General features: G+C 46.5%; 3 protein-coding genes, 1 non-coding gene and 1 gene segment (V, D, J or C); 1 reads left to right on the top strand and 4 right to left on the bottom strand.

Annotated features, from left to right (window-relative positions):
- Positions 1-24,932, bottom strand: part of LOC123587584 (immunoglobulin lambda-1 light chain-like) — an 876,584-nt gene that overhangs the window by 564,741 nt on the left and 286,911 nt on the right. The gene's annotated exons all lie outside the window — the stretch shown is intronic.
- Positions 1-24,932, bottom strand: part of LOC123587586 — a 1,001,573-nt gene that overhangs the window by 541,483 nt on the left and 435,158 nt on the right.
- Positions 1-24,932, bottom strand: part of LOC123587588 (immunoglobulin lambda-1 light chain-like) — an 824,513-nt gene that overhangs the window by 536,596 nt on the left and 262,985 nt on the right. The window lies entirely within an intron of this gene.
- Positions 1-24,932, bottom strand: part of LOC123587590 (immunoglobulin lambda-1 light chain-like) — a 577,236-nt gene that overhangs the window by 528,089 nt on the left and 24,215 nt on the right. The gene's annotated exons all lie outside the window — the stretch shown is intronic.
- LOC123588617 lies at positions 2,962-3,065 on the top strand. The gene has a single exon (XR_006707939.1). It is a non-coding gene; the product is annotated as a U6 spliceosomal RNA (small nuclear RNA).

Below are 24,932 nucleotides of genomic sequence, written 5' to 3' on the forward strand. Positions count from 1 at the left end.
GGGAGGCCCCAGCTGTGAGCTCTGAGCACACGGCACAGGCAGTGCCAGGTGGCAGGTCCCAGCTCTGATCATCCCTGACTCGTCAGAAACGGAACCCATGCGCACCCTGGTCTCCAGGCCCAGACACAACATTGGGTGACATTGTGTTGATCTGAGCCCCGCATTCCAGCCAGGCCAGGTTTCCGCTTATGTGGCCTCCCATCATTTTTGGACAGACTTTACATTCTACTCAGACTCCTCAGGGTGAGTGTGCGCATAGCTCCTTGGCTGTTCATGGCTCAGGACGGAGGGCACACACCTCACCATGGCCCGAAGCCCTGAGAGACCAGCTGTTTCTGTAGCTCACCGGGTCCCAGTCTATTCAAACATCCAGGTCTGATTTCTAAATGCTATGATCCTGTAGTGCTGCACATGATTATGATACTTTTTTCTCACTCTTAGAAGGAGCCTTGATCTATGGGAGTGTAAACATGTATATATAGCGTCAAAACTAAAGAAAAATCTCCTTTAGAGTGTTGCTGGGAGACCAGTAGGGGAAACTCTCACACCCACCACTCCTCAATTACAGATCCAACAAAAAAGATGTACCTTGCAAGCGATGCCAGTGGTAAAGGTGTCTTTGGTTAAGTTAGCAAAGTGACTTTTGCAAAGCAGCTAAAGATAGGGGGCTGGTTGCCAGCAGTCACATTTGTGAGTAGAGGGTTGGAACTATCAATACCTCCTCCTGACCTGGGTAGGGAGGGATTAATTTGAATCTATTGCCAATGGCTGATGATTTAACCAATCATGAGTATGTAACGAAGTCTCCACTAAGACCCAATAGGAAGGGCACCTGGGTGGCTCAGTTTGTTGAGCATCCAACTCTTGATTTTGGCTCAGGTCATGATCCCAGGGTCGTGGGATTGAGCCCTGCATCAGGCTCAGTGCTGAACATGGAACCTGCTTAAGATTCTCCATCCCTCCCTTTCTCTCTCTCTCTCTCTGCCTCCCTCTCCCCCACTTGCATGTTCTTTCTTTCTAAAAAAAATTTTTTTTAAAGGAGGGGCTTCATAGAGCTTCAAGATTGGTGAGCAGGTGGAGATTTTGAGCCATATCAGGCTCACAGTGGACATGGAAGCTCCATGCCCTTCCCCCATACCTGGCCCTGTTTATCTCTTCCATCTGGATGCTCCTCAGTTATACCTTTTTATAATGAATCAGTAATCTTGTCAGAAAAAAAAAGACATTTCTTTGAATTGTGTGAACCACTCTAGCAAATTAATCAAATCCCTGTAGGAGGTGATTGGAAACTGCAACCCACTTCAAGTGGGCCCAAAGCTCAGGTAACACCCAAGACTTGTGATTGGCACCCCAAATGGAGGGCATTCTTGCAGGACTGAGCCCTTACCCTGTGGGATCTGAGTTATCTCCAGCACTGAGTGTCAGAATTGAGTTGACTTGTAGGGCACCCAGCTGATGTCCCAGTATGGCTTGCTGGTGTGGGGAAATCCCTTACCACACACTGGAATTGGTGCCCAGAATTTCAGGTGGTTGACTCCTTCCTGGGTTTTTCCATCATTGCTGGAACCATTTTAAATTTACATAAAAATTAGTTTTTCATAGATCTTATGGAAAATCTCACTTTACTAGAATTCAAAAGTAAACTATTCATGTGTGAGGTTATTTTGTCTACCTGCTGGATGGTGCTTCAAACATCACTCTTAAGTGCATTGCATGCATAGATTATTTTCTTGGATGCTAATACGTATCTTGTTTTTTATTCTTGTATCAGTATCACATTGGTTATTTTAGCTTTAACAAATGTCTCAATATCCAACAATTTATGTCCTACTTCTTTGTCCATTCATTTGCAAAATGCTCTAGACTATTTCTGTCCTTAAAATTGTCCTTGTAAATATTAGGGAAAAAGAAATCATTAAGCCAAACTACCAACAAGTTTATCTTTCTATTTATGCAAGTTCTTTTCTATCTTTTTGAAAGGATTTTTCATTTTTTCCTAGAGTTTATGCATTTTTTGTCAGGGATAGGCTGGAGTCTCTGTGGAATGTGTGGGTTCATAAAGTTGCCGCTGTGTGTTGGCGGGGAAGAAGGGGCTGCCACCATTCCTTGGTTCCCAGGGGCACCTTCTCTTCTGAGCCATGGGGAGACTTGCTGAGCCTGAAGTTTGTCTCCTGTGCTGACTAGTGAACGGCATGGTCAGGAAGAGATTCCAGAACAGGTCTGAAGTCCTGCGCGTGCCATGCCTGGCACAGGCAGATTCCACAGGACATTCCTAACTATGGTCCTCACATCCCTCAGTCTCCCCATTCCAGTGTCTCTGAGAAAATTATCTTCCTGAGCGGGGATTTTCTGCTGTGTTCACGTGAGCAGGCTGAGCCTACAATTTCAACAATAGCTCAGACTAAAGCTCCTTAAAGTCAATGCTTCCTGGAGAGTTTCAGAGCCTAGGCTCCTGGTAGTGTGATAGAAACAGTAGAGACCATGAAAAGGAGCCCAACATCCCTACTCATTAGGGAAATGCAGATCAAAACCACTTACATACCACTTCAGCTTTATGAGGAGATGGTCATCTGAAACCTCATGTATGCTAGTGGGAATGCGATCCTTTGCAGCCACATTGGAGAACAGTCTGGCACTTTATTCAGAAGTGTATAATAAAGTCATGATATGGCCCAGGCATTCAGCTATTAGGTATCAAACCAAAAGAAACTAAAATATATGTCCACACAAACAGCTTGTATAGGAGTGTTTATGGCAGCAATAGACACAATGCATAATAGACAGAAGGTGTCAACGACACAAATGTCCATCAGCTGATAAATAGATAAGGAATATATGGTGCATCCATACAGTGAAATACTAGTCACCAACTTAAAAAAGTGAACTACAGAGCCAGGTATAACTAGATGGACCTCAAAAATGTATTACACCTAAGAATTCGGCAACAGAAGGCAATCACATGTTTGTTTTGACAGCCTATGCAATAAAATTGGAATCTTCCAGATAGATTAGCATGGGCCCCACACAAGGATGATATGCAACTAAGTGAAACATTCCATACATTTACAGATGGTGATGTTCCCACAGCAACGTGCATGCACCTAATGTGGGTGAATGGGGCACTTAAAATGGCACATGTTCAGTGTTACAGTGCACGTGAAATACCCCCAAGAAATCACTGCAGACAGAATGGAATTTGTGGCTACAAAGGGCTGAGCGCAGTGGCGACAGTGACTTCACTGCTAGTAGGTCCAAGGTTTCTCTGCAGGTGATGGAAATGTGGTAAATTCAGTCATGATAGAGGTTGTCCAACTGTGGAACTATACTAAAGACCATGGAATTGTATACTGTAAATGAATGAACTTTGTGGCATGCAAATTATCTCAATAGTTTTGTTTTGCTTTGTTTTTAGAAAAAAACAGTATGAGGGAGAGCAACTGTGACCGACCTTTTAAGGTCGTTCTGTGCTCAGAGCAGACCCTCACACCCTCTAGGGTGTCCATGGTCTCCCTGTTTGTTTGTCACAGGCAGTAATGGGGGTGACAATAACGAGGGGCAGGGGCAGGCTTTTGTCTTAGGTCCCCATGGGCCTGTAGCACTGTGTCAGCATTGATGCTTTCATCCCACACTGAGCAGTAATAGTCAGCCTCGTCCTTAAGCTGTAGGCCCAATATGGTCAAAGAGGCTGTGTTCCCAGAGTGGGAGTCAGAGATCTGGAACTGTGAGAGCCTACTTGTCCTGAGCATCACAGTTTTGGGGCCACCGTGAGAAATCTGTTGGTACCAGCCCACATAATTTGTTCCAACATTGTTACTGTTTCCAGTGCAGGTGAGGGTGACCTTCTGTCCCACAGACCCTGACATGTATGCTTCCTATGTCAGTGGAGACTGTGCCCAGGACCCTGTAACAGAGCAGTGGAGACACAGACAGGGGAGTCTCAAGGAAGGAGAAGAAAAAAACAGAAGAAGAAGAAGGAGAAGGAGAGGACAAAGTGGAAGAAGTAGTCAACCTGTAGTTAGCACTGCAGGATGGAGTGGATTGACTGTGGGGCCCAAGAAGGTTGGATCTCATGTTCCTGAGCCTGGGTCATTGGAGGAGCACTAGGACCTTTGGGTTGTGTTGGTCAGTGATGTCTGGCTTCATTCTGGATTGGAAACAAGTGCTGATGAGGTAGCATGATGTGGAGACAAAGAAGGAACCTTGGTCCCAGGGTACATGGTTGAGTCAATGATTTGGCTCATCTCTGGTTGAGTCCAGAGATTTGAGGAGATATCCCGGTAATGATGTGTCAAAATCATGTCATTCTGTCCACTGCTGTTGCTCCTTTGGGGGGCAGTGGAGAGTGCATTTCTGTCCTGGGGTCTCTGTCCCTGATGGAGGCTGGATCAGCAGAGAGAGGTGTGGAGATCTGTGAGCACAGGGCAGGGTCAACACTTCAGAGAGTGGGGCAGAGCTAGGGTAGGATCCCTGCTGGAGCTCAGGAAGCATTCATCTGGGTGGTAAGTAAGAACAGGGAGGACTAGGGGCATCCAGTCTGTGGTGGCCACGACCTGACACCTCGCTCCTTAAATCGCCAATGAGGGCATACCTGTCTCACACTTCTTAGTCCATTCCACACCCTGAGGAATTGGGTCTGTGATGGTTAAATTATGTGTCGCTTGTGTAGGCCATGAGAGCCAGATGTTTGGTCTAACATGATTTTAGTAGTTTCTGCAAATATATATTTCACATGATATTAAGAAGTAAATGAGTAGGGACACCTGGGTGGCTCAGTCAGTTAAGCAACTGACTCTTGATTTCAGATCAGGTCATGATCTCACGGTTCATAAGATTGAGCCCTGCATTAGGGTCTGAGCTGAAAGCACGGAGCCTGATTAGGATTCTCTCTCCCCTTCTCTCACTGCCCCCCCCACTGTGCTCTCTCTCTTTCTCTCTCTCTCTCTCTCTCTCTCAAATAAAGGAATAAATTTTAAAAAATGGAATTAAGTCAGTAGACTTTTATTAAAGCCAATTACCATCCACAATGCGAATGGGCCTCATCCAATCAGGTGAAGGCCTTGATGTAGAAAAGACTGACCTTGCACAGAAAGAAGGGATTCTGGGAACACATTGCCCTCAGAACAAAACTACAACATCTACACTTCCTCTCCTGGGTCTGTGGCCTTCCAGCCCACACTGTGGATTTTGGACTTGCCAACCTCTACAACAATGGCTAAAGAGTCCTTAAAATAAATATCTCAGATAGATTGATATGCACACATAGACATGCACATATACATACATTATATTACACATACATATACACATGCATCTTATAGGTTCTTTTTCTTAGGAGAACCCTAACTCATGTGCAGTCCTTTATCCAAATCTCAGTCTTATTCTTGGTTTTTTTCTAGCCCTTTGCATGGTTCAGTTCTACAGAGGGATCAAGACAACTGGTCAGGCAATGCTAAGTCTGTGCTCTAGGTCCTGCAAAGACCATGAGAAATCATGATCACAAGGTGATCACAGGTGTCAGGTGGTGGGGAAGTGACCACCATTGAAGTTTCTTGCAACTCTTTACCTTCTTTCTACCTCTGGGAAGAGAAGGTCATCATGTGAGTAATATACTTTCTGCTTTCTTTCTTTTTTTAATTTTTATTGAGAGATAGAGAGACACAGAGTGTGAGCAGGGGAGGGGTAGAGAGAGCGGGAGACACAGAATCCGAAGCAGGCTCCAGGCTCTGAGCTGTCAGCACAGAGCCTGACACGGGGCTTGAACTCACGATCTGTGAGATCATGACCTGAGCCGAAGTCAGTCGCCTAACCAACTGAGCCATCCAGGCGCCCCTATACTTTCTGCTTTCTAACTCTCATGTGAATGCTTACATTTCATATCAACACCTCGTGCCTGGGAGTGAGTGTGTGTTGGTCTGGAATTGATCAGGTGCATGGACATCAGAATGGTCATGGGATTGAGCTATGATTTTATGAGATGGAAACAACCTGGCCCATGTCCCCTGCCCAGATGCCAGTGTCCATAGTCCATGTCCCAACTTGAATAACAAAGAGGGTAGAGGGAAGAAGAGGTGGTAGGCACGGCCATATTTGGTGAAACTTATCATTTTCTTCTCCTATTTGAACCCCAAATCCCCAGCCATGTGATTAGTCAGTGACTAAGCCCAGTTCCAACCAGATAGCCACTGTATTACCCAAGCCACTCGGACAATCCCCTCCCTGGTCACCATGATGATTTCAGGGGAGATGGTGGAGTGATCTGGTCCAGGCAACTTGAAAACCGAAGTTTCTGGTCAGTGGGTCATGGAGGGCAAATCTCTCGTCCAGAGGGTGTGTTGTATGGACCTTATTCTGGGACTGCAGGGACATTTGTCCCAATCTGGGAAGTCAGCCTGAGACACAGTATGTTTTACTTCTGTTTCTTCTATTTCCAGACACTGTCAGTTCCCTGAGCAGGTGTACCCTCCATGTGTTTCCTTTGCTGTGTCCTGACCCCTTAGACCCAAGTCTGCCATGTAGCAAGGGTTCAGTAAAGGGTGTGAATGCATACCATTAGAAGAGTGGACTATCCTAAGCCAGACACAGCTGGACTCTGAGTCCTGGTTCTGTCCTGACCCCTTGATAAGGACTGAACTGTGTGCCCTCAAAACCCTATGTGGAAATCCTAACCCACATTGTGATGTTTGCAGATAAGGCATTGAAGCATGTAATTATGGATAAATGAGGTCATATGGGTGGTGTCCTAGAAAATAGGGATGATGTCTTTATAAGAAGAGGTAGAGACACCAGAGGGAAAACACAAACAAGGCCATGTGAGCACCCAGGAAGAACGCCACCGTCTGCAAGCCAAAGAGAGAGACCTCAGGAGAAATCAAACCTGGCAACACGTTGAACTTGGACATTCAGCATCCAGAACTGTGAGAAAATCAATATCTTTTGGATTAGCCACACAGGCTACGGTTATGTCATCGTAGCCCTAGCAGACAGGCACAAGCCTCAGGGACTCTGTCCCCAGGGCAATATCCCAGCGTACAGGAATTTCTGCTCAGTTTGCATGAAACAGAAAATGTGTACCTGCAAGGACAGGCTGCAGAGACACAATTGAGAGGACGAGGACACATATCCTAGAGAAAGTTCCCTGAGTTGGGTTTCAGAGCTCAGATTTAGGTCAAACAAAAGGGGAACCAGCTGTCTTGGCAGAAGATGGGGGCTGCAAAAGAAATCCCATCACTGCAGGCACAGCATGTTTTCGTCTCACTTCCCCACAGGCCTGGAGCACTGTGTGAGCACTGAGACTATCATCCCACGCTGAGCAGTAATAATCAGCCTCGTCCTCAGCCACAGCCTGCAGCCCAGTGATGGTCAGGGTGCCTGAACTGCCAGACTTTGAGCTGGAGAATCTATCTGGGACCCCCGAGGGTTTGCTGTTATCCCAATAGATGACGGTTTTGGGGCCCATTCCTGGGACTTGTTGGTACCAGCTCACAGCATTACCATCCCCCGATGTTGGAGCTGCTTCCGGTGCAGGAGATGGTGATCCTCTGGCCTAGGGTCCCAGACACTGATGGTGGCTGAGTCAGCACAGACTGGGCCCAGGACCCTGCAAATGAGAGACACAGAGACCGTGATGCCGGGGTCTAGAGGCAAGAGGAAAAAGCAGGACCCACATGTCCTCCAAGGGCCCCTTCCCTTGGCCTCACATCCAGTTACCTGTACAGTGAGCAAGTAGGGTGAGGAGAAGAGGGGTCCAGGCCATGGTGGAAGTCATCACTGTTCCTACCTTCTGTAACCCACGGTGTGCAGACCTCCCCTAATAGGTCTCTTCCCCTTTTCATTCTCTAAGAGGGGGAGGATCTGTCCATGCAAATGAGACTCATAGCTGTCTAACACTTCACTGGCCCTGGGTCAGGTCTCTCTGTTGAGGAGGTAAGGGGATGGGTATGGGAGGGGCTGTGTGGGGCCAGGGGGGGTGGATGTCACCACTGTGAGCCCTGAACATAGGGCACAGGCAGTTCCAGGTGGCAGGTCCCAGCTCTGATCACCTTTTAACCCTTGAAATGGGCCGTATGTGTCCCTTGGTGGTCCAGGCCCAGACACAGCATTGTGTGACATGTGACTGGAGCCAGTCAGACACACCTCCTGACATCCTACTGCTTTGTCCCCTATCCCCTGCTTTAGGGCCAGGTATCCCCTTATGTTGCCTCCCATTACCTCAAGGAAAGCTGTATACTCTACCCAGACTCTTCAAGGTCTGGCCATGGCTACCTTGGCTGTTCATGGGTCAGGGTCGAGGTGGCATCTCTGCTCAGATTCTTTTTCAGTCAGGATCAAATCCAGAGCACTGTGCTACCCCATGAAAACGTGTCTCTTTCTGTGCAGGACACATGTTTTTTCCTCTTATGTGATTCCTTGCTTGTTGCAAATTTAGCAGTGTATCTCCAACACACAAAAATATTTTTTCAAAGTCCGTTTTCCTGGTGAACTGTAAGTATTTTTGTTTTTTATCTGATCTTTATTCAAGCTTCACCATTTTATTGGTCTTCTCACTAATAGATGAGTTGAGTAACATATTTTACACTTGTTCATTCTGTATTTGTATGAGAATCAGATATTTGGCTTTTTGAGTCTGGCTAATTCTGATCCCACTCCCAGGACACAGAAAAGGTTAAATGTGGTAGTGCCTTCTGTGACCTCCCTGTGAGGTGGAGTCTCTCAGCAATGATCCTGAGGTGGCCTGGGGTGGCACTTACTGGGGACTGGAGCAGATGAGGAACCATCATGGGATGTGTACAGAGCATCTTGTGCTGGGCCTCTGGGACTGGTCCTCTCCTGAGGAAGGGACAGATGGAGGAGAAAACCACAGGTGGTCATGGGATGTCTTATGTGTTATAAGACATTAGAAAACTCTGGGAGTCAGAATTACAATCGTATGAGACAGAAACCCCATGGTCTGTGTCCCCTGTTCAGCTCTTAACGTACACAAGACTCAAACATGAACCAGCTATGAGGGTGGAGGGCAGAGCTGGTAATAAAGAGCTGAGTGATATATAAGGTGGGGATGCTTGCACAAACCGTCTGACCTTTTCCTCTCCTATCCAGACCCACATCTTCCACTCATGCTGTCAGAATGTGATTGATCCCGGCTCCAAATGCTGGGATGAACCTCATGTTTCTGGGAGAAATCAGATGAATTTCTTTCTGGTACCATGTTGATGGCAGGGAAGATGGTGTAAGAGATCTGGTCCAGTCCTGAAGGCTGGGATTCCTGATCAATGGGTCCAGGATGACGAGGATCTCTCATTCTGGATGGCTTGTTGTGTGGATGCGATACATGGGAATGCAGAGGCATTTTGTTCTTATGTGGGAAATCAGCCTGGGGACATGGGGGTCATGGAGAAGGGTCATCTCAGATAACTATCAGAGAAAGAAGAGTGAGTCCTGAAGGATTTCCCACTTGTTATCTAGAGAGAAAATATGCCTGTGTTTTATTTTCTTAAGTTTTATTTATTTATTTATTTATTTATTTATTTATTTATTTTGAGAGAGAGAGAGAGAGAGAGAGAGAGAGAAAGAGAAAATGAGTAGGGGAGGGGCAGAGAGAGAGCAAAAGAGAATCCCAAGCAGGCTCCACACTGCCAATGCAAAGCTGCCTGACGTGGGGCTTGCACTCACAAACCGTGAGATCATGGCCTGAGCTGAAATCAAGAGTCAGACACTTAAGCGACCCAACCACCCAGACACCCCAAAATATCCCCATGTTACCACTGAACAAGGCAGGGAGGTTGTTGATGCTTCCATCATGGGGGTGAACTTGGGGCCTCATCTCCATACCCCTGATCAAGAATGTTCTCCCTAGGAGCTCACTCACATGCCATCCAGCTCCTAAGGGTTAGTTCGAAGCCACACCCCTTTCTTCGGTGCCTCCTTCCTCCCCAAACTTGCTGACTCTGCCCATTATCCTCTCACAGCTACCGGTGTTCCCACTGGCTTCCTTCCTCCCTCCTCCTCATTCATGTTCACTGAAACATCTGGACTTTTCTTCATAAGCTTGAATTAGTTCCTGTGTCTTTTTGTCAAATGCTCTAGTGGCTCCTGTATCCACCTACAATACTCAACTCCTCTCACTCCATGGTAACATTTTACATGTGTTTATGCTTTTCCTGGTTTGTTTTCCCTTTCCCAGATAGCGTCAGCTCCCTGAGGACAGGGACAATCTCTGTCTTGCCTACACTGTATCCTGAGCCTCTAGACCAAGTGTGGCACCAAGTATGTTTTAGTAAATAGTGTGGGACGAAGGAACTCTTGGTGAGTCAACTGTCCTAAGTCAAATGCAGTTGGACTCCTGTGTCTCTGGTTCCAACTTGACACTTCATGGACCTGGCCCCCGGGGAAGGCTGACCATTGCATCAAGGGATTTCTGCCCCATGTGAGACGGTATCACAATATGTGTTGCCAAGGACTGGATTTGGGGACATAGTTTGAGAGGATGAGGACAGATTGTAAATTATGTACAGTCAGATGCAATAAGTGTCCAGAGAGTGAAGGGCCCACAAGAGGAGGAGGGAGGCTGCATCTTGATTCTTCACTGATCTGGGACAGTGTTTGTCCAGATGGCCCCATGTCTGGACCCAGTGGCCAGACTTGTCTTAGGACAGGACCTAAGAAATCATGCCTTGGCAGACCTGAAGCCAGAGGTTTCATCTCAGATAACAATGAGACAAGATCTCCCCAGTCCATATTTCTATGGCTTCCACATATGTGTTTTGTGGCAGGCCACAATTTCATCTCATGTTGCTGCTTTTTCTGCTACAGATGATTTTGTCCTTGAGATCTGACCCCAACGTCATGGATGGATGAGTCTGTAGATCCTGGAAACAGGAACCTAAATTACAGAAAATATAGGGGGCAGGGATATTTGGAGTTCCTTATTACTTGGTCCAAAGCCTAACTCACTTTGGGGATTCAGAGCACAAAGCTCGGGATGCCAGCAAGGTTAGCGAATGGGGAGGGAATGGCAGAAAGGAGATAATAAATCTGAATACAAATTGAGAAGGAAACCCTGGGCGTTCCTCTGCTACATCGGTGCAGGAGACTTGATACACATTTGCTAAGATACACACTCATTTTAAATTTCCTCACAGATCAGATCATTCCTTACAAGATCATGTAGATCTTGCCTTACATTGACAAGTTAGTAGAAAGAATCCATGAAAACTGTCATTGTAGACAGATGAAATTGGGCGTGGGTGCTCAAGGAACTAGAATCTCATTTCCTCCTAGGCCTGGGACATGGGGCCTTTCATTGTGCTGGTCAGTGGGGTTCAAATTCATCCTTAAGTTGCAGTCAAGAACTTCAGCACACAAGACTTCTCCAGTAGGCATGACTTCCCACTACATATGCCTCCACAAGACCAGGCAAACAACATCCCATGTGGGCTAGGGATACACCCACATGCCTTCCAAGAGAGGCCAAGGCAGCCATTGGAGGTGACCTATTTTTGATCAGTTTCCTCAGACTGTCTTCCCGGGAATTATGGATGCAAGTTCCACTTGTAACCCTTGAAAATACAGAGTTTCTGAGATCACATGCTGCCCTCTTCATGTACCTGTCTTCTGGCCCCAATTCTCCAACAAGTTACAAGTCACGGGGTCCTTCGCCAGGTTGAAGTGATGAACAGAAACCATCGCCCCAGATGCACACCGTGGGGGGCACTATATAGACTCGTCGCCAGGGGTCCCCAGCGACAGGCCTGTTGCACTCACACTCCGTGTTTCGGCCTTCAGACCGAGGGTCCTCTACCCGGTCCGTGTCCTTGGTTGACACTGCATGTCTGTGCTCTCACCCTGACTTGTTTCTTCTGACTTCAGACCAACTTCCTGGGCCTTATCCTCCTCAGAGACAAGCTGGCCTGAGGACACAGGGCAGGATTCTCCCAGGGCTATATTCCAGTCACATGTTTTCTTAGTGTTTCTACTTTCTTTTCTTTTTTTCTTTTCTAAAATTCCCCACCATTTCAAGGACATTTTACCAAAGCTATTACAATGATTGTATTGGTCAATTCTGGGAGGATTGACATCTTTACCAAGTTGAATATTTAAGATTAAATTTTTTAAGTTTATTTTTATTTTATTTTTGAGACAGAGAGAGACAGAGCATGAACGGGGAGGGTCAGAGACAGAGGGAGACACAGAATCGGAAGCAGGCTCCAGGCTCTGGGCCATCATCAGCCCAGAGCCCAACGTGGGGCTCGAACTCACGGACCGCGAGATTGTGACCTGAGCTGAAGTCGGACGCTTAACTGACTGAGCCACCCAGGCGCCCCCAAGTTGAATATTTAGACCCATAAGCCAGATAGATCTGTACATGTATTTAAACCTTTAATCTCCCTTTGAATGGTTTATAATTTTTAGTGCATAAAATTCTCAAATTCTTTCAGATCTTTCCTTATATGTTTCATATTTTTGATGCTATTGTAGATGATATTATTTCTAATTTTCATTTTTGGAGGTTGATGCTAGAATAGATAATACAATTCCCACGTGTGTGTGGGGATTGCATCCCAACCCCAAATGGACACTCTCGGACCAGAAGCATATCTGCGTCACTCTACACTCTCCAGAGAGCATGGCCGGAATCAGCCTTTTCATTCTTATCCAATTTCTTCATTAAGAGCTATTAATCTCTGAGCATGGGATTACTTCCAGTGCAACATTAACAGGGTGAGACTATATTATCAATGGATTAATCCAAATTTTGATCTGAAGAAAAGTATGTGATACTATCAGATCAAGTGGACTGAGGAAACTCAGGTGCTGACAGAAGAAATGGCAACGCTATTGACCCCCTAGCCCAGGCGTGGTAGAGCCCCTGTTGTGAGGGGCACACCAGGTCAGGAGGGTGCAGGCCAGGTTTTTGTTTCACTTCCCCATAGATCTGGAGCACAGTGGAAGTCTTTAGAAGGAGGGTAGCTGGGTCATCCCCTGCTGGCACAGGGAACCTGTAAACACAGACCCTCATGGGAAACGGGGCAGCGGAAAAGGTTAAGCTGCTTGGTGGTCTGTGACAGTGAGGGTGACACCCACTCAAGAGCTGCCATGGATCTGGAGATGTCCCTACCTGTGCAGTGAGCCAGGAGCACCAGGAGCACAAGGAGAAGGGTCCAGGCCATGATGGATGCTCCTCCTGCAGCCCCAGATCAGGGCGGGCATGTAGCGGTTTCTTTTGTCTTCTCCATGGCCTCATGGGGACCGGCTGTTCACACAGATTTCAGTCCTGCCTACTAGCTGAAGCGTCAGCTTAGTCCCTTAGAAAGAGGGGGCTGATTTCCACAGAGACTCAGAGTTTGTCTCCTGGGAGGCACCAGGGAAGAAGCAGCTGCCGGAACCTTCCACAGACCTGTGAGCAGCAGACCCCTCCCAGCCAGAGGGGACACAGCTGCTGAGTCCCCACTAGCACACATAGGCAAAAGTGTGGGCGCCCTAAGGGGGTTGTAGGGTACACAGCAGGGGGCCCCCAGTGTGCTCTTCCTGGGGAGGCCGACAGTGCCCCCTGCTGCCCACAGGTCAAGCTTCAGTCTGTCCCTGGAAAGGATGTCAGGGACACTGACCTGACAGCCTGGCCACTGTCAGACCACAAGCATCCACGTGCCATATGCCCCAGTGCCCCAGGTAACTCATATGAACAAACAGCCTTCCCACCGAGAGTTTCTGTGTTGGTCAGAGAAAGAAATGTGGTGAATCACCACGAAGCACCATGAATGGGGCCACAGTGGGTTGAGAAGGCAGCGGTTTCTGGAAGCACACACCTGAGCTGCTGTCTCAGGTGGGCCACGTGAGGGAGGAGACTGGTTCTCTGGGTGGAGAGTTGGGACCAGGGTTCCTACAGCAGGACAAATAAAACACACTACCTTCCCAGAAGGAAGATGGAATTGGAGGTGAGTGGGCCATCAGATATGATGTGTTGAGGGGACGGAAACTACGTCATTTGACAGCAGCTTTGAGCAAATGGAATGTAAGTGCAAAAGGGGTGAGGACATTTGACGCCTAAATGTAAAAGTACTTCTATGTCAGAGTGAGGTGCTTGGCTTTTATTTTATTTGTATTTCTTAGAGATTGAAAACGGGAGAAATATTGTTGAAATGCAACATATTGTTTTTATTATTAATTCTGTTTAACTTTTCAGCTTTTCCAAGTATAATAAAAAATCAAACATCGTATGCACTTTAGGCACAGAATGGAGATTGGATATACATTAAAACTGTGAGGTGAAACAATCAAGCTAATCAATACATTTATCACTTCGTATACATGCCAGTTTTCTATTTTTCTTCCTCCCTCGCTCCCTTCCTTCCTTCCTTTCTTCGCTCTCTCTTTTCTTCTTTCTTTCTTTCTTTCTTTCTTTCTTTCTTTCTTTCTTCTCTCTCTTTTCTTCTTTCTTTCTTTCTTCTCTCTTTTCTTCTTTCTTCTCTCTCTTTTCTTCTTTCTTTCTTCTCTCTCTTCTTTCTTTCTTTCTTTCTTCTCTCTCTTTTCTTCTTTCTTTCTTCTCTTTTCTTCTTTCTTTCTTCTCTCTCTTTTCTTCTTTCTTCTCTCTCTTTTCTTCTTTTCTTCTCTCTCTTTTCTTCTTTCTTTCTTTCTTTCTCTTCTCTCTTCTTCTTTCTTTCTTCTCTTTTCTTTCTTTCTTCTCTCTCTTTTCTTCTTTCTTTCTTTCTTTCTTTCTTCTCTCTCTTTTCTTCTTTCTTTCTTTCTTTCTTTCTTTCTTTCTTTCTTTGATTCCTTCTTTCTTTCATGAGAACCCTTAAGATCTATCCTGTCTGCAAATTTCAAATCTACAGTACAGTATTATTAACTAAGAAACTTACACTTTAGACAGACATTGTGGTGTCAGTTTCAACAATGTGCCTGACTACAACAGAGCAGGCAAGGCCGTGTCCGGAGGGCCTGAGGGCTGAGTATACAGGGAATCTGGAGGAGGAAGATGAGCAAGTAGGGCCCACAAGGAAGAGCATGGAGAGGTGACCGTGGCCCTGGACTGAGGGTGAGGGAAAGGATGATGGTGAGGTTGAGGGCTCCAGCTGTGTGCACTGTCGGGAAGGACGTGAGAGGGAAAAATAAGGTTGAGGACAGTTAAAGGGGTTTGTGTCACATGTGTAAAGGTGGGCATGTGGGAACTACGTGGGAACAGGAACGTGAGATATGCCAAGTCCGTCCTCCCAGTGCAGTGGCCGGAGCATCCCTTCCTGCTGTGCACTAGCTCTGGGTCAGTGGTAAGGAAAGGACAAGATAAGAGAGGTGGGAAGATGAAAGAAAGGAATAAGAAGGAGACGCAGGGAGCCACCCCTGCTCACAGAACCAAGATAAAGCGTACAAATCCATTAGAAGTAAATCAGGAAATCCCTCAGTTTTTTTTTTTACTCCTGTCTTTATGTAATTACTTAAGCAATTACCGTTCAGATTTGTACTCCTTTTAATTCTTCTGTTCTCTTTTTAATGTGTACTATTTTTTTTTCTGTATTCATTCAGTTACTAAGACCATTGTGTTAACATCTGCAACTGTAATTGTGGACTAGTTATTCCTCTCTTTGCTTCTATAATTTATTCTTCAGATAGTTTTGCAAAGGTATGTTATTATATTTGAGCTTCTTTATTTTTTCTTGAATAGATTATTTTATCACTATTAAATGTGTCACTGGTTTTCTAGAAAATTTCTTCCCTTAGTCTTTGGCGTGACACTTATATAACCACATCTTTTTGTACTTTCATGGTTGCAGGGTATACTTTTTTTTTTTTAATTTTAACCATTATGCTCTTTTATGTCAATCCATGTCTGTAACTGGAACAATGTGTCCATTTAAATGCAATATAATGTAACATCATTATGTAATATATTAAGTTTAATATCATTTTTGTTATTTTGTTCTCTTCTTAAATCTAGATTTAGATTTAAACAATTTAAATTCCTTTATTACTCTTTTCTTTGAAGTCTCTGTTTGTCAAAAGACTACCTGCTCTCGGCAGAGAGGTATCCACTGTATTTACTTCCCAATCTGGGTTTTGACCGGGCCTTTGTACTCAGTCTGGAATTTAATTTTCTTCTCTGGTGTACTTATGACTCGTTTTCCTCTCTATTAGTCCAGTTTTGTAAGTGTTCTCAGGATGAACATTGATATAAACCATTATACAGTACAAGGGAATCTACCTTCTTAGAAATTTGTTCTCTGCTCATCCATTAAGGGGCATTCAGGGAAGGGAATCCCACTCACATTCAACCCTATTATCTTTATTTGGTAAATGTTCCATGGGTTAACAGTGAAAAGACAACAAAATGTCTAGATTTTTTCTGGGATTATCAGGGTTCTCTGGACAATGTAGGGTGGGTTCATAGACCTTTTTCTCTAAAATAGTGAGATTCCTTTCAGCATCATTCCAGACCAAGTCAGAGGAAAAACAGACAGAGAAAGACTATGACACATATTCTTACACTTTACTGGTCTCACCCTGGTAATTACATCGGCAACAGTCTCATTTCCAAATAGGGTCTCATCCTGAAATATGGGAGTTTTTAGAACTTTTAATCACATGAATTGTTGGAGACACAGTTCAACGCGTAACAATTAATATTCACAGTTTATTCAGATTTTCTTAGTTTTTACCTAATGTCCCTTTTCTGTTGTATGATCCAGTTTATGATTCTTTGTGACATTGAGTTGTGAATTGTCCTTAAGCTTCTCTTACTGTGACACTTCTTCAGACTGTCCCTCTTGTTGGTGCCTTTGTGCATACTTACTGAGTGGGGGTTATGCCTGATGTCATTCAAGCCAAGGGTTTACACCTGTTCCATGAAATCTCTGCACGGGAAAGTGTCTCATCTGATTCCATTTACTTATACCATCAGTTAACAATATGGACGACAAACATATGTGTAGACACTGAGTTACAACCCAATCCTTTCATGTTCCAGTGGTTGAAATCTTTCTAGTTTTGCCTCATGGGGGCCCTTTAGGTTGGCTTGTGAGCTCCTAGATACACCCTGTCTTTGTATGTGTGCTCACACGGGTATGCGTGGTGGTTGTGCACTGATTTGTTTGCGTTTGTTTGGAAGACAATGACAGACAATGACAGAGTGTCAATTAAGTGTCATTAGTACCATATAGAATAATCTGTGGCTCAGAGTGTTTTCTTCTGTTCACATGATTCATTCTTTTTCAGCGTTTAGCACCCCTGCGACCTACAGATGTTTGCAGAGTTTTGCTTCTTCCAATGTTGGATATAATTATCAAATTATTTATAAAAGTGGCACCTCCTGGGTGACCTCTTCGTTGGTTCCTGGTTTGGATGATTATTTTAAACATAGAATAAATATCCATGTGCCACGTTTAGGTTGCTTTCAGGCTTTAGTGATTAGGAGTAAGTTGTTATAAACATTGAATGCAGGGTTTTTCCTATGGACAAAATTTTTGAAACTTATCCTCATAATTTTATAATTTCAAATTGGCATTTTTCATAAATAATAGATAAGAAGAAGAGACTAGCCACTGCCATGGAGATAATAGTACCAGATGCAAATAAGGCTGACTTATTTTTCAGGCACCACATGGGTAGAGTTCAGAGGAAAAACAAAATTGCTTCATTTATTTTTATATCAGAAGGAAAAATTGATATGATCTGGCCTAGAAGTAAAATACCTCAGCTGATAAAACACGAGATTTGTCTTCCATCAAGACTCTGTGTCGGAAGGGTTTTCTGAGCGTGACTTTGAAGACAGAGAGGACAGGAGGAACCTCACTCACGGGAGGTGCCCTTGCATGGACCTGGGTCCAAGTCATCAGCCACGGAATGAGCAGAATCACAGGCTGAGCTGAGGAGGCAACTGCTGATGTGTTTCCCTCTTTACAGATGAGTAACTAGGTTTTTGTCTCACTTCCCCACAGGCCTGGACCACTGTGTAAGCACTGCTACTGCTGTACCACGATAAGCAGTAATAATCAGCCTCGTCCTCGGCCTGGAGCCCAGTGATGGTCAGGGTGGCTGTGCTGCCAGACTTGGAGCCGGAGAATCGATCAGGGACCCCGGAGGGTCGGTTGTTATTATCATAGATGATGGTTTTGGGGGACATTCCTGGGATTTGTTGGTACCAACCCACGTAACTACCAACTCCAGTGCAGGAGATGGTGACCCTCTGGCCCAGGGACCCAGACACTGAGGATGGTTGATTCGGCCCCGACTGAGCCCAAATCCCTGGAAAGAGAAACAACAGAGAGGATATTCTTGGGGTCTAGAGACAAGAGGAGGAATCAGGCCCACACTTGTGCTTCCAGGACCCCTTCCCATGTCCCCACATCAAGTCACCTGTGCAGTGAGCGAGGAGGGTGAGGAGGAGAGGGGACCAGGCCATGGCGGAGGTCAGCACCGATCCTGCCTTCTGTTGCCTCACAGCTGAGCAGAGCCTCCCTTCACCTCTCCCTTCACCTCTTGATCTGTTGAGAGGGGGAGGGCCCAACCATGCAAATGCGACCCCCCTGTTTTCTGACTCCTCACTGACTTCTTTAGGTGCCTCTGTCTGAGGATGTCAGGGGGATGGGCAAGGTAGGGGCAATTTCAGGGCAGGGGTGGGGAGGTCACAGATGTGAGGCCTGAGCAGAGGGCACAGGCAGTGGCAGGTGGCAATTCACAGCTCTGATCTACCCTGACCCCTGAAAAGAGGCCTTGAGTGCCCCCTAGCGTCCAGACACAGACATGCCAGTTTATGACGTGAGCAGAGCCCATCAGAGATCACTTCTGCCTCCCACTGCTCTAGCCACTCTCCTCTGCCTAAGCGTTAGACCAGGTCTCCCAACGTGGACCCCTACCACCTCAAGGCAGACTCTGTTCTGCTCAGACTCCTGGGGGTGAGACTGTCCATAGCTCCCTTGACTGCTCATGGATCAGGACTGAAGAGTTGTCTCTACACACATTCCTCTAACAGTAAAGGTGTATCAAAAGGGGAAGGAGGTAACTGGGTATGACAGCAGAGCCAGGGCTCCAGGCACCCATGCCAATGCAGGAAGCAGCAGAGAGCAGAGGGCAGCTCCCATGGGGAACTTTGGCAGATGGGACCTGACCTTGATGAGATTATTCTTTACACGTGCTTCTTACCCAGATGGAGTGTGTTGATTCACACTCTATCCCAGCATCTATGTCAATGTGCTCATTGTCAGATGTCTGAGTGATTCCAATTTGCTCTCCCAAAGTGCATCAGGAAACAGCAGTGAGATCCTAAGCATCCCATCTGGTGCATCTGCTCTAGAATCCATGTATATTCTTTCTGAATTCCCTCCCAAATCCATGGTAGCTCTGTTCCGGAGACCTTGCAAAGGACCGTTTTCAGCCTAAGTCTTCCCTGGTGGTCAAGAGGAACTTGAATGACTTTCTGGTCTTTTTATTCCATGGCATCACTTTATGCATCTCTCGAGAACAATACCACATTGGTTTTCATGACTACAGCTTTGTAATATAATTTGAAAGTACAAAGAATGGTTTCTCGAGGTTTGTTCCTTCTCAAGATTGCTTTGGCAATTTGGGGTCTTTTCTGGTTCTATACAAAATTCGGGTTTTTTTTTATTTCTGTGCAAAACGTCCTTGGAGTTTTTATGGGGATTGCATTGAATTTATAGAGTGCTTTGGGTAGTGTGGACATTTTAGCATTATATTTATTGTGGAGATCCCTGGATTTTGGAATTACCTGGAGGTTGTGTGTGAGGCCTAAGGGTTTGTCTAAGATGACCTCCATCTCTGTGCTTAAAAATGTGGATGGATTATGATGATTCAAACGAAAGAAGAGGTACTAGTTTTGGCAATAAGGTAAAGAATGTGGATATGTGTATTTTTTCTTTTTTTATACACTGATGTATTCTTTTTAATTCAAAAACCTTTCCTGGGCACCAGTTAACTGCCGGTAGACTGCAGACACTCAGTGCTGCAAGGACAAACAAAACTGTCAAGGTCGTGGAGCCTGTTGGGTTTTCATCTGACTCACTATGACAGACAAGGAGGAGATGTTTCATGGGAGGTATTCAATGGGAAGCAGTATATATTTATAGGACTAGAGCACACGGTTCTATGTTAATCGAGAGTCGATGACTAGAAGTTGTGTGTGTGTGCATAACAATATCTCATGTTTATATATACGTAGTTTGTGTTTCATATATATATGTATATATATATGTGTGTGTGTGTGTATATATATATATATATATATATATATATACATATATATATGATATAAATCCCAGAAGATATATCCTAGATGTGTTGTCATGAACAGTGCAGAGATGGATTAGATAAGTACTGGGGAAAACAATTGTGTGAATATTTACAGGAGGAGGAGAACCTTGTGTGACACACAGAAGGACTAGAGAAGGATCTGGTGTGAGTAATTATAATACATTGCACACTGAGAAAGGAGGGCTTAGAGCACCAGGAACTTCTGAGTCATGGGATGAGCTCTGTCCTTACAATTCCCAAGCTTCTGTGTTTTCCCAAATATGCAGTCCCGTCTGGAAGGGAAACCCATCTGGTGCCGGGGACCCAGTCACCTCCAGTGTCTCCCTCACCACTGGGGCTTCCTGGCTGCATCCTGGGATGACTGTGTTGCTGACTATCGCCTATGGGTGCTCTTGGGAAAAGGCAACGTGAGAGGCACATGCCCCTTGTTTCTAATTACAGTCTGTCCTTGAAGAATCTCATGTGCATTCTTGTTAATGGACCCTGCCCCATCAAGTGTGAGGATGGGCTCAGGTGCAGAGGATTATGGGGACTGGCTTGCCTGGGTGGGAAGTGTCCTGACATGACAAAGAGATGGGATGTCTCCTCAGGCCTTCCTGATACAGCCTGTGGAGTGGTGAGCCTGCCCTCTGCCCTTCTTAACCCTCAGTTCAGGACACAACTTGCCTGAGGGGGTCACTCACCTGACGTCCCAACAACACAACTATCCAAGTGGTGGGGGGGCACAGAGTGATTCATGCTGAGGAAGCCACAGCTCTGAAGTAAGGACTGAGGTGTGGTGGTGCCTGCCACACAGGAGGTAGCACTTGGGGGATCAGAAGCCCCCGCCCCTGTGTAGGGATGGGTGGGGTGCCAGGCAGGCTCAAGTCCAGAGGGTCCCTCTCTCTGCTCAACTCCATCCAGTTCCTTCTCCCAGTCCTAAGTGAGTCTGAACTCTGAGACAGCAGGGGGCGCTGGAGGTCTGTCCCTGTGCATTGGGGGAGGTGCAGGGATGGCTGGGGGGTGTCTCAGCTGGGCACCCAGTCTTGGAACCCTGCCTTGTACCCTCTGCTCTATGCTCACCGGGGTCCACGATTGGCTCCCCAGCCCCACCCCACACTCAGCTGTCACCATATTCAGTGAGTAGGTTTCGGGACCCAGGAGGGGAGTGATTTGCATGAAGGATTCCTCTTTGCTCTCCAAAGTGGGGAGGGGATGAGAGAGGCTTTGTGCAGTTCTCTCACTGGTGGGCTCAGTCAGGGGCACAGCCTGGACTGTCTCCACCTTGACCTGGACCCCTCTCCTCCTCACCCCCCTCGTTCTCCGCTTAGGTGACTGGCTGTGGAAAGCAAGGCGAGTGATCATGGGCTGGGGTGTGCTGGGCTCCTTCTTCCCCTCTTTTGAAGAACAAGCTGGAGGCATTCCCTCAGGACCTGCCTGTCCGTGTCTCCACTGCTCTGTTGCAGGGTCCTGGGCACAGTGTGCCCCGACACAGGAGGCCTCCCTGTCAGGGTTTCAGGGGCAGAAGGTGACCCTCACCTGGACGGGAATTAGCAACATTGTTGGAGCAAATTATGTGGGCTGCTCCCAAGAGATTTCTCTCAGCGTTACCACATCTGTGGTGCTCAGAAGAAATGGGCCCTTGGGGATCTCAGCTCGGTTCTCTGGCTCCCACTCTGGGAACAAGGCCTCTAGAACCTTCTCAGGCCTGCAGCCTGAGGATGAGCCATATTGTTAGTGCTGAACACGGGCAGAAGCATCAGTTCTGACTTACTGCTGCAGGCCCATGGGGACCTGAGACAGAAAGCTGTCTCTGTCACCCCCAGGACTGCCGGTGAGAAACAGACAGGGAGGCCTTGGAGACCCTGGAGGGCCTGAGGGTCTGACTCTGAGAACAGAGGAAATTTAAAGGGAGAGTGACAGTAGTTGCCTCTCATGTTGTTTTTTCTTCCTCTCCTTCCTCTCCTATCTTTCTTCTTTCTTTCTTTCTTTCTTTCTTTCTTTCTTTCTTTCTTTCTTCCTTTCTTCTTTTCTTTCCTTTTGTTTTCTTTTCTTTCTCTCTCTTTCTCTCTCTTTCTCTCCCTATCTCTCTCTCTTTCGTCTTTCCTTCCTTCCTCCCTTCCTTTCTTCCTTGGCTAAAGAGCTTTATTTGGATTAAATGAGAGCTGGAGAAAGCGAGGGGCCAGTGATGCCAGTGAGATTAGGTTCCAAAAGGGCAGGCAGAGCTTATCAACCCAATGGACTCCATTTCCCAGCAGCCTTCCAGTTAGTAGGGTCAGTAAAGTCCTGCTGGGAAACGTATTGGCTAGTAAACGACCAACGTTTGCCCACCATCACTACAGTGGTAGAGTTTCTCTTTTCCATAATTAAAACTCCATATCACCTCCCACAACACCACGAATATTGCAAAAAAGGCTAAAAAATCACATTTGACACCTCTTATACTCGTCTTCAGTAGGTAGCTCCCAAGTCTCATCATCTGCCAAAAAGAGTTCTACTAAACTCATCAGCTGAAATGTCCATCCAAGTAGTGAGAAGACAGTCTTTACTAACCCATGGTCATTTTTACCCGATTACCCCGGCCAGTCATGGCTGAACAGCAGAGCAAGGCTCAGAGAGGGGTGAAGGAGGAGGGGGATGGGGCTAATTTTCCCCAGCACAAAGATGGCATCCGATTCTTGGTCGGAGAGCAGAACCAGAAAGGCTTGAGGGAAGGGTCCAGGCCCTGTACTCAGTCAGAAACAGTGGTGTAAAAGAGGACGAGGAGAAGGAGGAGAAGGAGGAGAAGGAGGAGGAGGAAGAGGAAGAGGAGGAGAAGGAGGAGGAGGAAGAGGAGGAGGAGGAGGAGGGGGAGGAATGCTTGCCATGCTTGTGGTTTTGTATTTCTGTAAGAACTTTCTTTATTTTCTTCCACATCTTCTTTCCATCAGCATTCCTGGTCTTACCATGCCAGGTGCCGAGGGGTTCACAGGAGGGATGCCAGGAGCAGGTGGTGGGTAGGGAGCAGGTAGGGACCTAGAGGTTGGCCTCCCGGATATCCTGGTTATGGTGCAGGATGGGGGTGCACTGGGGAGAAAGCTGATTCCTCCGGGGAGCTGCTGCAGGAGATGGAGAGGGGCCTGGAGGGCAGGCAGGGTGGTCAGGTGGTGGATGGCAGGATGGGCACCTTCAGGGTACCTGACGCACCAGCAGTCAGGCCATTGCCCCCTCTCTGCACTCAGCCCTTGTAACCGCCAAGTGTTTTGCTTTACGTGACACTTATATAACCACATCTCTCTGTCCTTGCATTGTTTCAAGATATACTTTTCTTTACCATTCTGTTCTTTTATTGTAGTTTACAACTCTTTGAAGTTTATTCATCTTTGAGAGACAGAGAAAGACAGAGTGTGAGCAAGGGGGGGCAGGTAATTTATTCAAATTACCTTTTATGTTATTACCTGAATTCAGTGATTGTTTTCTTACAGAGCCATTTGAAATCTATACATCTTTATCCTAGGATCAAAAACAGTGAACACTCTGAATTCTTTTTAAAGTCTCTAAGAAAACAAAGCATTTGCTTTTATTAAAGGTCTCCACCTCTCCTGGGCCTGCCACCGTGTCACATCAGCACCTTGTCCCTGGGAGTGTGTGTTGGCCTGAGCTGACCAGGTGCAGACGTCCGAATGGACAGGGGCCCGAGCTGTAGTTTTATGAGATGGGAACCACCTGGCCTGTGTCTCCTCCGCAGATGCCGGAGCCACAGAGCATGTCCCAACCTGAATTACAAAAGAGGATGGAGGGAAGACGAGGCATATGGTGGGGACCTGGTTGTTCAAATTGCTATCATCTGCCTCTCTGATCTGGACTCCAATCTTCCAAGCTACGTGGTTAGTCAGGGACTGAGTTCATTCCCACAAGACGCGCACTGTGTTAACCAAATCAATCCCACAATCCTCTCCCTAGTCGCCCAATAGCGTCAGGGCAGAGGGAGGGGTGATGTGATCGAGTCACGTGAAATCTGAGGCTGCTGATCGGTGGGAGACTGAGAACAAGTCTGTGTCATGCACAGGGCGTGTCTTGTGGGTGTGACCGGAGCCTGCAGAGACATTCGGTCCTCATGTGAGAAGTCAGGGTGAGGCACAATGTATTGCTTGTGTGTTCCCTTGCTTCCCGGGACAGTGTCGGCTCCCTGAGCCTGGGGACACTCCCCGTCACTTCTGCACTGCGACTTGAGCTCCTAAACCAACAGAGGTCATGTAGTGAGGGTTCAGTAGATGCCATTCATGCATATCATGTGGACAATGACTTTCCTGAGTCGGACACAGCTGTACTGTGTGTCCGGGTCAGTCCTGACACCGTGATATGAACTCATCTGTGTCCCTCAAAACCCTGTATGGAAACCCGAACCCACATTGTGACTGTTTGAGAAAAGGCATTAAAAGATGTCATCGTGGATAATGAGGTTAAAAGGGTGTTGCCCCCATAAACGGGGCTGGCGTCTGCATAGCAGAGGTAGAGGCAGCATGGGTGAGCACACATGGGAATGCCACGTGAGGACCCAGGACGAATGTAACCATTTGCAAGCCAAGGAGAGTGACCTCAGGGGAAATCAATCCTGCCACCCCGTTGAACGTGGACATTTAGGCTCCAAACTGAGAGAAATTCACTATCTTTGGTGTAGGCATCCAGTGTGTGGTATCGCCATATGGGAGGCGTAG

This window comes from Leopardus geoffroyi, chromosome D3 (assembly GCF_018350155.1).
Source record: "Leopardus geoffroyi isolate Oge1 chromosome D3, O.geoffroyi_Oge1_pat1.0, whole genome shotgun sequence".
In the NCBI taxonomy this organism is placed as follows: domain Eukaryota; kingdom Metazoa; phylum Chordata; class Mammalia; order Carnivora; family Felidae; genus Leopardus; species Leopardus geoffroyi.